Source organism: Macaca nemestrina, chromosome 16 (assembly GCF_043159975.1).
Source record: "Macaca nemestrina isolate mMacNem1 chromosome 16, mMacNem.hap1, whole genome shotgun sequence".
Taxonomy (NCBI): domain Eukaryota; kingdom Metazoa; phylum Chordata; class Mammalia; order Primates; family Cercopithecidae; genus Macaca; species Macaca nemestrina.
In genome coordinates this window covers 11,463,981-11,483,635 of record NC_092140.1, presented here as the reverse complement: position 1 = coordinate 11,483,635, position 19,655 = coordinate 11,463,981, and the positions used below count along the sequence as shown (strand labels likewise).

The 19,655-nt window shown below is 38.8% G+C and overlaps 1 protein-coding gene across 2 annotated transcripts in view; it reads right to left on the bottom strand.

The window, feature by feature from the left end:
* Positions 1 to 19,655, bottom strand: part of LOC105469844 (fibroblast growth factor 14) — a 681,850-nt gene that overhangs the window by 581,083 nt on the left and 81,112 nt on the right. The window lies entirely within an intron of this gene.

The window sequence follows — 19,655 nt, the reverse complement described above, 5'->3', positions numbered from 1 at the left end:
CATGCAGGGAAGTTCTCGTCTCAACAACACATGGCCCTAATTTTGTTTATACGCATTGTACTGTTATTTTCATTATGCAACTTAAGAATTTTTGAAATCACAAGTATAATTGCAAAAGACAGAGTTATTTCTATGAAAAATAGATTGGATGATTTGGCAAAACCTGGTAGAGGCAAATGGCTAAGAGTATTAAATTATTTAGGTATATGTGTTCTCATGCCATAAACGATTGGGGAAAAAAAAGTCATGAACATCAAGAACGATGCTGCACTCAGCTTGCTTATGTTCTTCAAGTTCTGCTCCACTTAAAAACACCAAAATTAGAAATCATAGATTGTGGGTGTGATTTCTGCAGGAACTCAGATCAGTTCAACCCTAATCAAAGAACACACGGTGGAGCTATCTCAAAGTACTGATGAATGAGCATTTATATATTCAACATAAAATAAAATGTTTAAGGCATGTGTGTATCATTTTTAATAATTGTCCTGTTTTACTCTCTACTTTTGCTAATTTATCTTTTCAATTAACCAGTTGCTCCTGATCCCAAATGACTTACAAAGACATTCTATTGAAGCTGATTTTTCATTTTACCTTTTATGTGTTAGCATTTTACAGTATGTCTTTTACCATATTTCCTTTATTTGGTAAGTTCTGGTTTTTATTGTGCACTGTTTTATAATAAATGTGTTGTGCACTTCTGTCACCTGTTTTCCCTGGTGGACTCTAGACACAAGGGTGATTGCCTAATTATACTGTGCTGCTTATAAGAAGCAAATTAGTTAAGTGGCTTCTTAGATGAACACTGCAAAGTGCCATGTGAAAGCTGGAGGAAAAATATCCCTAAGAAAAAAGAGCTTTAAAATGTTGTTTTATTTTTTAAAAATCCAGTGTCTGAGAAAACATCATTTCTCCAAAATTAAGCAACTCTATTTTCTAAGAACTCTAAGTAGGAATAAAGATCAGAACTGAATAAATGTGATGTGCTTCTCTCTTGGCCTCTAGGTAATAAAAATTCTGCACTAGACAGATTATACTATATGTGAATCTGTTTCTTATTTTATGCTGAGAGCAAGATCACTAAGACATACTTCACCTTCCTTAACAGAATCTATCTTTCTCAATGATGGTGATAAAGCAGTTTTTTCTACATGGGTAGAAAACTCATTCTAATAGAAGTTGAATAGTTCCAAGCTGTTAGAATTTTCTAAGCAAAAGAACAGCAAGATGCTCCAAGGATACAACAAATGAAATTCAATGGTTATTTACAAATTCAACTGTTCACCGAAAACAAAAAGCTTCTTAAAAATTAGGGTGGTTTAGTCTGAAGTATGGTTTGGAGAAGTGATTTTTTAAATAGGGTATTTATAAAAATATACTTGAGAAACCAATCCAGGCAGTCAAAATGGATGCAACCAACCTTAAGAATATAAAGCAGTGCAAACAATCCAAAAGCAGTGCTTCTTAGGATTAAGCCATGTGCACATTTAGAGGTTACGAGAATTTCAGCGTGTGGCTTGGTTGTACTTTTTCTGTTTCCATTATGAGCATACTATTGTCAGAAATCCCAGCCAACAAGCAAGCAAGAGATCAAGAGGAAAATCAAACAGGCGTAGAACCACTGGGGCTGCCTGAATTTCTACCTGCACCTTTCCCGATTTAGGGAAGGGGACTTGGCTGAACAGCAGGAGATGGAGAGGGAAAGGGATGGTGGCAGAAGGAAGGAGGAGGCCCCGGAAGCAAGGTCTCAGGATAGCATAGACTCCCTGTTTCTTTTCCTTTCTTTGCTTCCTACAAGCATTAACCTTGAGACTAAAAGCACAATATGAGGAAAGAAGTAAACAAGATGAGGGGCAGCACAGAAGAAATTCTCTAGTCCCTAGGAAGGTTAGATTTTTGAGAACACATCAACTTGTGTAACACAAAATATGAGTAAAAACAAATATGAGAGAAAAACATATATGTAAACTAAACACAAAAATTGAATTGAAACATTAAAAGTTCACTGACCTTATCTCTAAACAAACTTCTAGGATATGTGTATTTCATCATTCGTGTGTTTGAAATTAAATTTTATTTAACTGATATTTTTAAGCTACCTGTTCTACCACCAAAATCTTAGTTTTAAAATACACTTCTAGTTTCTGCTACATTCTCAGATAATTTAAAATCAGCTGTGTGAAGAAAATACAAACCCCATATTCAAAGCCTAAAATCAACTATATACCTAAAATATACCAGCACTGATTGTTTTATAAATGAACAATGAGCATTCTTCTCTTTAGAATCTGGTTCATAACTCATCTCTCCCACCAACCTTCTTGTTGCTTCCTCAAATCTTCCCTTCTCTCCAGCTGAAACCTACAGCATCATCATACATATTTGTCTTCTTCTCATGTTAAATGTAATCTATGCCTCGAGACTCTCACCTAATCCCTGCTGGACATTTCTAAACAAATGTCCGTATGTACCCCTCAGCAAATTATTCAACATCTGAAAAGTGTCTTTCCCAAGATTTCACAGTCCTCTTGTATTCCCTAAAGAAGTTAACGCCAACCTCATCCTCTCAGCTGCTCAAGAGCAACACTTCTGTATAATCTTCTATAACCCTTTCTCCCCCGACCCCTCACCTCTAATCAGTTACCAAAGTGTGTCCAATCTATCTCTGTAAGGACTATAATTTACAAACCCATCAGATTGTATGCTCCATCATAATAATAACATTACATTTGTTGAAATACTATACCCATTACCCAGTATCATATCTGGCACAAGAAGATATACGGTGCATATTTGTTGACTAAAGTTATATATTATTATATCTAAAGGCAATTATTTTACTTATTAGCCTTTTATATTTCACATAATTACACATGAGAGGATTTTCAGGGATCTTTTGCCCATCACAGAACACTGATCTAAATTTGCTTATATTCCCTGTTTTTCTGACTCCCCCAAGTCCTTACCAATATGCGCACAGACACACACACACACACACACACACACACATCTTTAACCTTAACAACATTTCAAATTGATAATCACTATATAGAAATTATTTTTAAAAGAAAAAGGCTATTAGGCTATTGTCTTTTTTTCATCTTCCAGGCTTTCCTAAAATAAAGTAGAAAATTGGCAAGCAATGTGTCAATTTGATAAAATGTAAACAGTCAAATGAAACAGATCAGGCCAAATGCTTTATTGAAATATTTAGTTTCATCCATCTACTTAATTGACAAAATTGGCCATATTGTTAAAAGTTTAATTCATCTCAGCCTTGCTGATATATCTATAATCAAAAGCAGCATTTTGGAACAGAATAGTTCCTTATACATATTTATATGGAGCTGACTTTTTAAAAAGAGTTTTCAACAAAATTTCACATAATGTAGCTGATGTATAATGACTAAGAGAAATAGGAAAACACAATTCAATTGACAGTTATGGATTTCCTACTTTGCAGACAATAAAACCTGCTAAGAGTATGCTGGAAACATCGAGTGATAAAACACGGGCTCCTCAGCAATTGGGGTAGGTAGAGAAAAATATAAATTAATAAAGGAGGTGGATTATAATCCATGACAAAGTGGAAAAACAGAAGGCTTTGACTTCTGAGCTTCTGTCTTCTCCCTTTTGCCCTCTCATCTTGCTTTACCCCTTCCCTCTTGAACTTGCACTTACCAGTCAGGACCCACTCCACCCTCCACCTCTGCATGCATGCAGATGAGCACACCTGGGGGGAAACAGGCAGATCCACAAGCACACTTTTCTTCAATCTATGACGACTAACCTCAAGTGGGCCTTTAGTACTGGAAGGCAATCTTACAGTATTCCCTGGAGATCATTCTATACCTCCTTTCTTCTCATATCTTCGAGTACTTCACACACACACACACACACACACACACACACACACACACACCCTTTACTCTCAGATAATGGTTTTACTTCTGCCTTCACTGAGAAAGAAGGGAAGTGTCATTGGAAGAACACATTCCCACCACCATATCTGACAGCCACCTGCCTCTGCGTCCAGACAGTCTGTCTTCCTTTCTGTTACTTTTGTCAAAATGTCCAGACTTTTAGATAGGGCCTCCCCTCCACCTATACCCCAGATCCTTCCTCATACTGCCTGCTTAAGAGCAGGCAGTTTTTCTCCTTGAGTATTCTTTGCTTTCTTACCAGCTTAAGGAGAATTCAAAAAGTTTTTAAAATACTATATCTAGCATATTGAATTGTTTTCTGCAGAGTGTTGAATGGAGTGCCAGTTAACCATGTTGGAGATACATTAGTGGTTAATCTTCAGTTACATCTCACTTGATCCAACAGCAGCATTTAATAGAATTAATCTCCCCTCTTTATTGAAACACTCTTCCATGTGGCTTCAGGAATCACACTTGCTTATTCCTCCCATCGGATGTTTTTCCAGGCTCCTCCTCAAATCCCTGTGCTGTAAACATCAGTGTGCCCAATGGTCTGGCTCCAAACCAGGCCTCGTCATTATCTACACTGATTTCCAGGTGGAGCCATGGACTCATATGCTAACAATTCCCAAATTTACATCCCCAACCCTCACCCTGTGCCCCAAATTCCAGATTCAGAAATCCAACTGTCTGCTCACCACCTCCACTTGGACGTCTCTGAAAAGCTTCTTAAATTTTGCATGTCTGAACCCAGACATTTGCTCCCAACTGCCAGGTATCTTCCCACAAACTCCCAGACTCAGTAAGTGATAACTCTCTCTGCCCAGTTGCTCAAGCCAAAATTACTGGAATGATCTTTGATTCCTGTCAAGTCTACTTCCAGCATATGTCTAGAATCTGACCTTTCTCTACTCCCTCCACCAAAACCACCCTCATCCACCCAACCGTTATCTTGTGCCTGCACAATCTCTAGTATTTCATTCTAAATCTGGCCCCTGCCATCTATTCCTACACAGTAGCCAGAGTGGTGCTTATAAAACATAAGTCAGATCATGCCACTCCTTCACTCAAAACCCTTCAGTGTCTTTGTGTCCCCTAGGAGTTAAAGGCAAACCCCCCACTATGTCCTACAAAGCCCTAAATGAGCTGCCCCCCGCAGAACACCCTGCTTCTCTGACATCATCTCCTACCACTTTCTCCCCAACTCACTCTGCTCCATGCAAAGTGGACTTCTTGATGTTACCCACGCCAGGAATGCTCCCACCTCAGCATCGCTGTGCTGGCTGCTCCTTTTGCCTGGAGTGTCTTCCCCAGACACCTGGATGCTCTTTCCGCCACTCTTTCAGTCCTCTGGGCAAATGTCAGTGAGGATGTCCTTAACCAATCTACACAAAACAGCCTCTGCTCCACAGTGACGGCACTTGCTCTCCTCCTTCTCTGTTTTGTTTTCTTTATAGAATTGATCACCCTCTTAAGCACTTTGTATTGTTGTGCTTACTTTGTGGTTATAAACACACCATGAGGACGGGGATTTGACCATTTTTTTCAGTTCTGTTTCACAGATTTCAAAACTATAAATAAAAGGAAATCAACAAAGAATTGTCAAATGAATAATTGAGTTGAAATTTTAAAAAGATATTTATATGAATAATAAAATCTAACATTTATTGGGTGTTTGCCATCTACCAGGTTCATTCAGTATTTTGCAGGTACTGTCTACTGAACCTTCACAATAATCTTTGAGGTAGGTTCTTTTAAACCCCAATTTTACAAATAAGAAAGTTAGGGCTAACAGAAATCAAGTAACTCACCAAATGTCCCACAGTTAGAGCTAGTATGCGGTGGACTTGAGACAGACACTCAAGCCTGCTTCACTTCACATCCCATTGTTTTTCTAAATTGATTCCATGTATCTTATGGTTGTGTCACTGCCACGAACCTAGATAATGACCTTAGTGTACATTAAACACTTAATTAGCATCTGCAATTAGTGTCTTTAAAATTCAAGCTGCACACAGTAGGTAAAACACCAAAAGATAACTTACCAGATTCAAAAAGCTGTATAGCTTGCTAAGCAACGAATTTACCAACAGCAATTTTAGACATTTAGTATATCTTTATTCATTGCTAAATGTATGCTGTGACTTTGGAATTAGCATATCTTCAGTTTAGCAAACCTCAAAAGTTGGTTGGTGTTTATTGATGCAAATGTTCAACTTATTAAAATCAGTTTGCCAAGTCACTACTGAACCCAATTCATCATCAGCATCAGCATCATCATCATCATACGCACAAGCAAGAAAAATCTATTGCATTATTTTCTCTAAGGATAAACAGCAAGGTATACACCTTGCTTTCTTCTCTGAAACCCAGTCCCTAGAGTCCCGTCTCCCTTCTGAACCCCACAAACTTCTTGCTTAAAGGAAGCAGCTACCCTGAGATGCTACTCGGTTCAATATCTACTCTATTTTGGAATTGTGTTCCTGCCTCAGATTCCTGTTGCTACACTGATCCTGAATTCAGCCCTACTATATCCAATACTGTTAACCCTACGTTCTACCAGCTCCTTATTATTCCCTAACATGGGTTCTCTATTCAAGCCTAAATACTTTGAAATTGTACTTTCAAATTTTGCAGAATCACCATTACTCAGCCAGACAGGCTTAAGAAGTAAGAAAAAGGAATCGTTGGTCATAACCAGCCTTCAAGAGGGACTCTAGTGATTCTCACTTCTGGATATTCACATTCTTTTACGGGCCCCTCCCATATCAAATAGGATAACCTGTGTAGCTGGGGTTAGGCCATAACAGACACTGGGTTACCTGCCTTGCACTTAGATTATTCTCTCTGGAGGAAGCCAGTGATCATGTCATGAGGACACAAAAGCAGCCCTATGAAGTCTACTTAGCAAAGAACTGAGGCCTCCTGCCAACAGCCAGCACCAACTTGCTATCCAAGTGCTGGCACCATCTTAGAAGAGGGTGCTCCAGCTTCGGTCAACCTTCAGGTGACTGTGCCTTCAGTCGGCACTCTAACCACAACCTCACAAAAGACTCTGAGCCTGAACCATCCAGCTAAGACACTCCTGAATTCCTGACCCACAGAAATTGTGTGAAATGATAAATGTTTATTCCTGTTTGAAACTACTGAGTTTTGGGGAAATTTATTATGCAGCAAAAAATAACTAAAACAGTGTGCATACAAAATCCATTTGTAAGGAAAGTAAACCTGAAATCATGAGTCCTATGACAAAGAAAATTATGCAGAAATTCAACTCAGCATTGAAAATGCGTTGGGTGCATAAAACAGATAAAATAATGATTTTGTCTTTTTACAAACCTTAGAGTTTTTATTATGAGTCTTTATGAAAAGCTTTTAGCTGACTTTTTCTTCTGTCAGTAGAGCCCTAAATATCAGTATTTCAATAAGTTTGTATAATAGCACAAATAGCCTAACAAATTAAAAAAAACACCAGAACTCCAATGACTTTAAACTTTAAACTCTGAACTTTAAAAAAAATTAAGAAGCGTAATTTTCTGCTGTTAATGCAATAGCCCTGATTTAAAATATAATAATAACTAATCAAATGTGGATTACCTAGGATAGTAACAGATGTACAATACAGAAGCTTAAAGACAATGTCAGGGTGTGATTATGAAAGAAAATATCAAGACCAAGACTAAAACAGAAATATTTGCCTTAAGGATGAAAGTTTGGTGTTAATATCAGAATAGCATTGTAATTAGATCAGTATTTTACTTTCTTATATAAATATAAGTTAGCTAAACCAACTAGAAATTTGAACATAAATCATTCCACATATGAGTTCAGTCATTCTAAGCTAATTTTTCTTCTTCCTGATTTACGACATCCTCCTTGGAGTGATATTACAGAGAGTGAACTCAGCCAAGTGAACCAAAATTGTCAACTGCAGTCAATTTTCAGGTATTCAAGTAAACAGATGAAATAGGGTCTACCCCACTTAGAGATGCACCTAATGTTGCCAATATTTACTCTGGTCTTGATATATCACACATTACAGAGAAGAACTACTGTAAATCTAAAATTGAAGACAACAGACATGAGGATAATATTTGGCTTCTCTTTTGAAGCTCTGGGGAAGCATTTAGGAGATAAAAGCTGAATAATTTCAATGACCTGCCCTGCCCTCAAATAAAGAATTTAGCATTCATCCCCTAATGAGGAATATACAACTCATTTTGTCGGAGAGGTACCGCTTTGATGCTTCCCTAGAAAGTAGGCTGTAAACCCCTAGGGTACCAGAATTGTGTCTATTTATGGCTCTGCCTCTGGCCCCAAGTTTTGCATCCTGATTTTGGCCAATAGATCACTACTGAGTGACAGATTAGACAAATACTCTTCTTCTAATAAGTACACTGGAATACAACCAACACACACTGCATCCTTATCTTCTACCAGGCACTGTATTCGGTGCTAAGGATACAAGAAGACGAAGAACCAATCCTGGCTGTGGAGGAGCTCATGGTCAGTGGGAGACCCAGGCATATGCGTAAATGTTGCAGGGCAGGGAAAACATATCATGCTTGAGAGAAGGCAGATGATGGAGGGGAAGACAAAGAAGAATCAGGCCTTCTGGAAAAAGTAGGGTATTAAACAGGCTGAACAGGGCATTACAGAAAAGGATGTCATGAAAATCCTGACCGTGGAGTTTAGTCTTTAGGCAGAAGCTCGTCAATGGACAGTCAACTCTTGACAAGATAAGAGGGGGCCCTACGCCACAAGGCTGGAGCTTCTGCAAAATAAGACTGTGTGCCAAAAATACTGCTTAAAAAATAGTAATCATGTAAGTATTTCTCAAGGGCCCATAAGGCCAAAAGAATGAAGAAAGAAATTAGCATACCTTCCCTCAAGGTGTTCAGGCCTTTTAACCTTTTGAACAATGAAATTTGGAGTGCACGGTATACTTAATTGGAACTATCCACAATCTATCAGAAAAAGGCCAGAGTCATATACTTTCACATTCTAACTTGTATGCACCATAAAGACCACCCCCTGCAAATATGTCCAAGTCCTAATTTCAGAATCTGTGCCCATATTATCACACATGGCAAAGAGGGTGCTGCAGATGTGATTAAGGGTAAGGACCTTGAGATGGAAAGAGTATCCTGAATGACCCAGGGCATTTCTCTGGGTCTAATCTAATCCTATAAAGTGGGCCCAGTTCAATCACAGGAGGCCTTAAAAGTGGAGATTTCCCAACGGTAGTCAAAGAGACAACAATGTGACACGAATTCAATGTAGCAGAGCACACACAAGGATGGCAGAGAGGCTTCTAGAACATAAGAGAGGCCTCCAGTTGACAGCCAACAAGTTAGTGGAGACCTCGATCCCACAACTACATGGAACCTAACTTTTCCAACATCCAAGTGAGCAAGAAATGAACTCTGTCTCAGAACCTTCGGAAAAGAACGCAGGCCCCTGATGCCTTCGTTTTAGCCAGGTGAGACCCATAGGAGACTTCTGACCTGCAGAACTGTTTGATCATGAATTTGTACTGCTTTATACCACCAAATCTGTAGGAGTTTGTTACAGCAGCATCAAAAAAACTAATATACCAATCAATTATGTTTGTCACTTAAAAATGGAGTCACAAGAAATGTCTTTAACTTGGGTTTATAAAACTAAATTCTGTACGATATCCAGAAATGTTGGTACCATTTATTTTTATGAACTACTTCTTCTGAAACAAAAGAAGCAAAAGTAAGACTAATAAGAGGTACCATTTATTGAGGAGACACCATGTACTGGTTATCGTACTAAGTGCTTCACATAGCAATAATAATCACTTATATTTTTAGTATATGTACATATATGTTAGGATGTGATAGGTACATGTATGTTAGGATGTGATAGGTACGTGTGTGTTAGGATGTGATAGGTACGTGTGTGTTAGGATGTGATAGGTATGTGTGTGTTAGGATGTGATAGGTACGTGTGTGTTAGGATGTGATAGGCACTGTACCAACCATTTTCATGTATTAATTCATTTAATCTTCACAACACTCTTATAAAGTAACTTCTGTTATCATTCCCATTTTACAGATGAGGGAATTGAGACACAAAGGATATCTATAAGGTGCCACGGTCACTCAATCCCCACTGCAGCTCTCTGACAGGAGCTAGCATTTATTAGAAATATACTGTGTTCTAGGTAATAGGCCAAGTACTTCCCATTCACTAGCATGCTAATGCCCCAATAGCACCCCATTTTCAAATAAGAAACATGGGGCCCAGAAAAGTATAATAACTTTCAAGGTGTGTCACAATAAAAAAATGTGCTGCTAAAGCCAGAACTGACCTCAGAACAGGCCCTCTTAGCCATCCAACGTGTCCTCGAGACACCAGAGGCTGAGCAGGCATCAACAATGTGTGGCTACATGAAGATGTCCTTTCCCTAAGAACCGGAAGAAGACTATTTCAGTTAAAAGATTTCCAGACGTTGAATCAAGCCAGATACCTCCCTAAGTTACTCAAGATCCTATCCATTGGCAGAGGGTGGGCTGCATATCCACCAAGTGGACAACTGAGGATATTTCTGTTTAACAACAAAAAGTTTCAATCACTTTCCCACTTTTTAAATTCAATCCTGATTACAAAACTGATTCAACATGTATTGGATGTCCCCTATGAGGAGATCAATATAATGAGCATCAACGAACATCCAAACGGGTATAATTTCTCCAGGTGTACTGATTTATACTTTATAACTTTCAAGAGAAGTTAAAAGGGCTTCAGTAACACATTTGGGTAACACCATGGCCCTAAAGAAACTTACAGGATGTACAAGGGGGGAAGTCTCATCAACTTCTTATAATGCTCTAGTGAAATTCAATGCAATTATGTCAGGAAAAAAAGAATTGGACTAAAAGGCAGCAGACCTAGTTTCTAGCCCCAGCTCTGCCTGAGTGATCTGAACAAGTCATTTTATGTCTGCCTCCATTTCCTCATCTGCAAAATAAAAGGATCAGTCTACAATATTTCAAATATCTTCTGAGTTCTGTGATTCTGCTCTTTGAAATCTGCCAGTCTGCCCTCACATAAGATAGCGGTTATAGTCAGGCAATGTGCTAAACAATAAGACTGGGGTGGGACCTAGTACCTGGGGTATTACTGGGGACAGAAGACGGCAAATATCCAGACTACGGAGTCACTTTGTATATGAACTAGGAGGGTTTCTTATATTTAAAAAAAAAAAAAAGAGACCCTAGAAAAAGAGCACTCCAAAGTATCTGCAGAAATGTAGTGAGTTTTCCAAGACCTGAATAAAAATGGGACACCAGAAATAGTAACCTTGCTATGTTAGTAATGGCTGATGTACTTGATACTTGGTTAAATGAAAAGTAAACATGCACCCACACAAATGCATACATGCATATCACACACACACACACACACACACACACACACACACACACACATCTCCTCATATAGTAATGCGTGAGTGCCTCCCAGTCCTTCAAGTGGAGCACTGAGCCGATCAACATGGTGCTATTACACAAGCTTGCTGCACTGCACCAAACTTGCTGAGCGCACAGCATGCCTGGAAACGCTACCACATTCTCCTACAAGCATAAAGGAGGTTCTGGAACTTCTCCAAAGGCCCATGCTTTCATCAGTTAGGTAAAGCCATTCACTTCACCAGCTGAAATGACGGGGCTATCAGCCTGCACTAGCCAGCCCTGGGAAGTGCAGTTTTACAGTTTCTGGTACTGCAGAGTACCACAGAGCAAACAGAATTCTGCCTAGATCTGCTAGGAAAGAATCAAAGAGATAAGAAAGTTGCATTTTATTGCCCACAAGTTATTTTTCTTGCACAAAAGGATCATACAATTTGGGTAAAAAGAACTGAATCATGAAAAAGTAAATTCAATAATCAAATGCAAAAATCAGATGAGCACTGAAATGTTAAATAAACAATATGCTAAAATTAGTACTGTCTATTACAAAATCTCAAAGGATGAAACAGCTACATATTTATCCATCAAAGGGATTATATAAATGAAAATTCTCAGAATTTAAAATCTTCTTAGAACACATATCCTGGCTCTCTTCCCCTCCATCTTCATATATGATGGCAGGGACCTCTCTGAACCTTCATCCTGCATTTGCTTTAGACTTTGAATCTCAGTTACTCTTGGACAAGTTTCATTTGAATCTAGCAAACTCATCTGGATAGAAACCTCTGATAGGGTCTCCATGACCTCTAATTGTTTTTTACCCATGCATAGATGTCTCTTAAAAATATATAAGGCATTTACTTCCACAAACATCTCTGTGTGACTCTAAGCTGTCACTTCACCAGTTTAGAACTCCTTATCTTACCCTATAAAATGAGAAGGTTTGCTTCCTTCTGTAATAGCTCTGTCATTCTGGCATCAGTTTATCTTTAAATGGCTTGGCTTTGAATTGGGAAAACTTTGAAAAGGCTTTAATTCTAATAAGCCCAGAAGATGGGAAGAAGGAAAAACAAGAGCATAGTTTTACTCTTGCCCTCTTTGCTCTTGGTTAAAATGAAACACATGTGTGTGCACATACACACACACACCCCCTTCCCCCTTTCCTCACTTAGTCTTTTTTTACTGTTTGTTTGTTTGTTTGTTTGGATCACCAACTATTTAATGTGAGAAATCCTAACAGGCAGAATTCCCGAATTTTAAAAATAGAAGTGACCTTGAGGAGCACAAGGAATGAATGGAACTAATAAATATTAAAGGAGAAGAGAACTTACTCTTTGAAATTAGAATGAAGTCTTTTTGCTTTATGTATGAGTTGAGCTTCCATATGCATCTTTGTTATATGTGTCTTCAGAGTTTGTGCCCACAAGGGACTGAAAAGTGTCTTTCTGGGCCAGGAGATAGAGGAAGGCAAGGAATAAAACCTTCTTTCCTTTCTCTCTCTCTCTCCGTTTCTCTCTCTCTCTGTGTGTGTGTGTGTGTGTGTGTGTGTGTGTGTGTGTGTGTACCTGCCAGAAAGCTCCCCCTTCCTTTGTCTCTAAGGTAGCCAGCCCCAAGGTCTAGGTAAAGGAAGTTTGACCACCACCAGGTCTGAAGTCCCTGGTCTCAGGAGTTAACTGATCATTTGGGGCCAGATTCCAGACCAGATTGTTGCCCCTTGGTGGCGGGAAGTCACTGCCAGGGTCTCATTTTCAGGAGCTAAGAACTGCATCCAGGGCGTGACCTAATTCAAGCCTGTGTCTTTCTACCACACCAGCATTACCTCTGTTACTATGACCAGCTGTGTCCTATATGGCCCACTTGCATCAAAATTTACACACACGTACACACACACACACAATTTAAAAAGGATTCAGTCAGCCATTAACTAGGCTAGACTGCTCCGTTGCACCCTCATTCAGTGTTCTTCCATTCATTACCGTTAGCGTGGTCCAAGGGAAGAGGTTATTTCTTAAGGGTGTGAAGAAAGATGCATTTGGACATGCATTCCTTAGGGAGAACAAAGATGTTCTTTTCTAAGAAGGTCATGAACAGATCACATTGCATTAGGAGTTTCTCTTGCCCTGGTTTCTGGGCCCTGGGGAATTGAGCTTTATGACATACTAGGGGCAGTTATCTGATAAGTGCTGAAGAATACAGCTTTTCTATGTGAGCTCTTCAAAGTAAAACTAAGTTTTGTCAATGTTTCTCCCCAAGAAATAATGGTGTCTTTAATTCTAGCTACAATGCCACTGCTGGCAAGAGTCCATCCTTCCCCAGAACTGAATCGGGCCGATTTAAAAGTCACCTCATGCATTTGGGACAGGTTGGAAGTGTGGAAAAACACTCCATTACAATTCAGAAGTGCTGTCATACTACCAGAACCAAAAATAAAGCTGTAGAACAGGAAAGAGGAGGGGAAAGTAAGCAGAAGAGATTAAGGGTCAGGCAAAGCAAAGGGCTTAAAAAGACAGCGTGTAACACAGGATATTTAAAACGAACAAAGAACTGAGCTATTTCAAAGCACAACTACAAACACTTCTCAAATATCTGTGATCATAGATGAGAGCTGAACAAGTTATCCCCCATCCCTTTATGGTTCTCAGAAATACAGAAGGCATAACACAACATTTGCCATAAGAATAAATAGACAACTTACCAATGTGCTAAAAAGTCTCTTTCAAATATTGAGGTAAGCCAAAGGGAAATGACTATCTGAATGTTACTAGGGGCTCATATTTTCCAACATTTGTTCAATTTGGCACACACATTTTAATGTTTCATATTTATGTGTTAATAAAATTTGAATTTAGGAACCACGTGACCTGAGTTTTAGTTTAGCTGTGCTGCTAAGAACTGTTTGACGTTTGGTAGGTTACCTACTCCAAGTTTCAGTTCCCTATCTGCTAAAGTATTCCGTTCTCTTTTAGGTTGTCTACAATTTATGAAACCATTATTGTCCTCTCTTTTGTACTCTCCAACTTTCCATTATATTACATAATGAACAAGTACAAGACCTAAACCAAAAACAAAGGCAAACTCTGACTGATCATTTAAATGAAAGCAGAAAAAAAACTTAAGTGGGAGAGAGCCTGTATTAGCAACCTACTTCTGGACAATACCAATTTTCAAAAATACTATTTTCAAAGAAGTTTCATTTACAGAGTTGTCTTTCATTCTTACAACAAACTTTGGAAGTTAATGTTTATTACTGTTTACCAAGGGGAAATTCAGATCCAAGATCACCAAAATAATGTCAATTAAAAGAATAAATAGGACTGATACATGGGCCAATGGTTTAAAATATCTGTATGTGTTATAAAAAATCAAATCCACTAGAAATTGTATTCCCCACAAATACTTATGAATGGCATTATACCACTGCACTATTAATCCCAGCACTGTTAGGAATTCCAACTACCCCCTGGATGGCTTAAAAGGATAGAGACATCAGCCTGTAATCACGGCACTTTGGGGGGCCAAGGCCGGTGGATCACAAAGTCAGGAGATCGAGACCATCCTGGCTAACACGGTGAAACCCCGTCTCTACTAAAAATACAAAAAACTAGCCGGGCGTGGTGGCGGCGCCTGTAGTCCCAGCTACTGGGGAGGCTGAGGCAGGAGAATGGCGGGAACCTGGGAGGCGGAGCTTGCAGTGAGCCGAGATCGCGCCACCACACTCCAGCCTGGGCGACAGAGCGACAGAGCGAGACTCCGTCTCAAAAAAAAAAAAAAAAAAAAGGTGGGGTAGGGGGGATAAAGACATCAGTGCTAACCCTAGCAAAATATAAAAATGAGAACTTATAGAAGAAGGACATTTCTTTCTCAGGGCATGGATTTGGAAGCTTCTGATAGCAGGAATTTCTTGCTGATTGTTTTCTGCTATCAACAACGTCCTCAGAAACATGAAGAATAAAGAAACGTTTAGCTCTTTCATCCAAGCACTGCCTCTGCTCTCTGTCCACAGCCCCAGATATTCCTTTCAGTCCAGAGCTCCGTGGGGATATCACTCAGGGGCTGTGTGAAAAGTCAAGTGGGGTAGAGAGGAAGATGCAACCCTGACAAAAGTAAGGGAGTTCTCCTCCTCCTGTGGCAGACCAACCTGCTCCTTCCTGAGCCACGGCCATAGGAGCAGACATTTAGTTCAAGGACAGTAGAGCACCTTCCAAGCACTGATAGCCTTCCGGTTCTCCGGGGAAAAAGGCCAAGCAAAGCTCCCCGGCAAGGTTCACATTCGGCTATTCAACCATCAACTTAACAGTGTCTTCAACCTCGCTGCGGGCAGGGCACTGCTCCTGGAAGGCACCACGCAACGTCAAACCCAATCCTGAGCCTGGAGGCACTCACACACAGGGAAAGCAGCCGTGGAAATAGCTAAATTACAATGATGTGCTTGGTTTCTTCATCAATTACAACAGAAGTGAGAACTCAGAAACTGAGTCTCACGAGGTAACATTTAAAGTCAGTCTTGAAAGATAAGCGGGAGTTGTTCATTGGAGCCGGGGAAGGGTACTCTCGTCTCAGGTAAAGGCATGAGAGAATGCAGATCATCGCTGATGAAACAATCCCGATTTTACAGGAAATGGTGAGAAAGTGAGAGTGAAAATTGTAGTCAGTGCTCCAAACAAGATATTTTTTGGGCGTTCTCTCAGAAATACTACGTTTACCTTTTAAGGCGTTGGGCGGGGGAGGGGGGTAAGAGCTCAAAACAGTTCACGTTGTTGCTTTTAATAGATTTTTAAACTAGTAACATAATGACATTAAAATGTCTATTTTCAGCCCCAACCCCAGAAGAAATATATTTTTCTTTTCATTAAAGAAAGTTTTCACCAAAACTGTTCAGGTTCATTTCCGCAGAAAATCATTCATAGTCATCAATCCTCATGATTTCTTCAACAATCCAGATGGAAAGTAACAATATCACGTCACAAATTCCTCCACAAAGTAGTACCTAGACGTTCAAGATGGAGAAATTAAAATACCAATTCTTTTCTCTAAAACTACCAAATGTGTTTTCCATCACTCAGGCAGAAAATGCAGTCATTATGAAACAACTCTGCCAGGCTGAGGCCGGAAGACACAGCCAGCACACAGACGACCCAAGAGTTTAGCCTACTTAAGAAAATGCACCTCACTGCTCTAAGGGCCATGCAAGCCATCTTCATGAGGCATTACGTACAGAAAAAAAATGGCTAATTTTCTGAGAGGTCAGTTGAAACATAAGAGACACAAATTTCTTTCTGCTGCTTGTACAATCAAAATTTACTGAAGTCAGTTAGCAACAACGTCATTTGCCTGACCTGATAATCTTACAAATTGAAGTCATCAATAAAGTATATTCACTTGTGTAGCATCATGTTTTATTCAGCTGGAATTGTCTCTCTCCACCGATGGCTCCAAACATATATTACATGCACAAATTAAGCAGTGCGCATTCTATATTGACTACTTACTAGTTCCTTCTGACTATGGCCTCAATTGTGCTATACATATTTTCTGAACTGAAGGGACCATTCCAAGTGGCTTTACGGTATAGGTTACTTCAACTAACCGAACATATTAATACTATATGGAATGTCTGCATTTTCTAGATACTGTACTAGATACAAAGATCCAAAGATTAATAAAAAAGCTTTCCTGCCCTCAGAGAGCTGAAACTCTAGTTTTATTATCACAGAAACTCACGAAACAATTATTCATAGTGCCACTCAGAAAATATTTGGTGAATAAACAAGTAGATGTACATGCAAATAAACAAATGCCAATCACTCTTTCAAAGTTGTTTACAACAAGAGTTATTGTTTTTATTCTGAAAGTTAATTTCTGCTCTCAGAACAAAAAAGTTGTCTTGTGCATTAACTCAGGAATTTCCTACCAAGCTCTGAAAGCAAGTACTTGATCACACCTGCCAGAAGGGTTTGGTATTTCTCGACATGGGAGTAAATATAATGTTTTATTGATCTCACTTCTATTAGCTTTAGCTAAAAACTTACATATAAAAATACATAATAAATGTACAAAATTATACATATAATTATATTAATATATTATGTAACATATACATTATAAATAACATATTAATGTATAATAAAAGATTCACATAATAAATGTTACACACACATACAAACATATGTATACATATATGCATATATACATAGGATATACAAACATGTATGTATAAACATGTATATATGTTTGTATGTGGTAATGTGGTAAGATATATGTATATTGTTTGAATATTATATCTCACACACACACACACACCTTCCCTAATAAATAGGTCAAAGAAATGAGTAGCAAGGAAAAAATATTATAAAACCTGGCATTCCTCCTTTCTGTAAAAGGGATCTTTTTGAAAAGAAACACATATTGCTCTAAGAGTCAGTCACACTTTCATAGACAGAAAATATTGCTTCCAAGGTGCCTCCCAGCCTGCACCCCTTCAGGGGACAGGAGAACAGTCCCCTGAAGCCCTACCTCAAGTTCAAAAACTAGCACCTCTCTCAACCCTCCCCTATAGGCAATGCCTGTAACATTTCACTGCATTTTTTGCAGGCCTCTTTTACTTGACTAAGTTCCCTGAGAGCCAGTACTATGAACCATTTGTGTTTAAATGCCTTGTATTTGGCACAGTTTGGGTCATAACCCAATACTGCAAAAACGGGAACTCAACGGCATGGCTTAGTTCATTAAAGTAATTTTAAAATGCATTTGCCTTTTAGTTGTCTCGCAATCCTTCTTGAAATAGTTGAGGTTCCCCTAGCATTTCACAAAACAAGAGTTGGAATTTTCTGTCTCAAATATTATTGCATTTAAAATATATCAGCTTGGGTCCTGTGTGCCTTAGGGAGAACCCCAAGCTTCAAATAAACTAGGTAAGACCTCAAATACAGCAAGGCAATGAGCCTAACACAGATTTATTGAAGCTTTAATTCCCTCTTCTTACCTTTCTAGCAAATTACTCCTTTTTACAATGTCCCAAGATATTAAAAAAAAAAAACTTGTCGTATATTACATTACACTCTTTCATGAATATACCAGCACTGCAAAAGAGCAGAAACTAGGACATGACTAGTTGGGTGCATAATAAGCCCTGTGCAATCCCACAGCTACACTGGACAGAGAAGAAGAAAGCATTCGGCCAGTGCTGTCTCATTAGGGGAAAATATGTCCTGCCAGGAGGCAAGGGTCTAAACTAGGAGCCCCCTTGGAGTTCCATATTAAACCCAGAAGACTGCAAAATAACAGAAATTAACAGAAGAATAAGCTTTGTGCCTGGAGAAAACTTTAACTTTCTCAAATCCTAAAATCCTGACCTTTCTGTCACAGTACTCAACCAAGTTTTCAAGGCACACTATCATGTTACATACGATCAGTTGTGGGACATGTCAAAAGCAATGTTACCAACAGTAGTCTCTCAACATGCATATCAAGGGTTGAACATTCAACAAAAATGTGGTAAGCTGATGGAGTGACAGATATGTTAATTAGCTCAACTGAATCTTTCTACAATGTATACATAGAGCAAAATATCACACTGTGCCCCATACATATATGCAATTATTATCGATTAAAAATAAATGAGTAAGTTTTTAAACGGGAGAATATCTTGCACATAGAAATCCCACACATCGTGCGAGTTGACTATGAAACTAAACATGTTAAAGCCTTGAGAACCACTTAGGACAACTTAAAACACATTTACAAATTGCCTGGAATCGCTCTCTTGAACTATCTCTGTATGTGTATGTGTATATATATATATGCATATAAAATATTACAAATATTGACATGTAGTTTTTCAGCCATGGTATTACTGTAGGCTTTAACCTTTTTGTTCAGATGTCCTGAAACAGATCTCCTTAAAAATCAGAATTTTTGAAAATAGTAACTACTTTTTTGCACGGTTAATCAGACAACCTCTGGAACATCTGAGAAATTACAGTAAAAATAATGTAATCCATTCTCAGAGTAATCATCATGCTTATTGATATTAAACACTGGCATCTTTCAGGATGATTGAGATGTGGAACGGTAGCTCTGACATGTAGTAAATTCGTCTCATGATACTCATGATACTTCTTTTGCTTGTACAGTTTTTTAGGCAATTTTCCATTTTTAGGCCATTTTCCATTAATTAATTCATTTCACTTCATCATTTACCTTCTCAGACATGTGATACAGACAGGCACCTTACTGATGTCAGTATGCCTGCCTCTAGCACGGACCCACTTAGCCTACCCTAACTGCTTGCTAC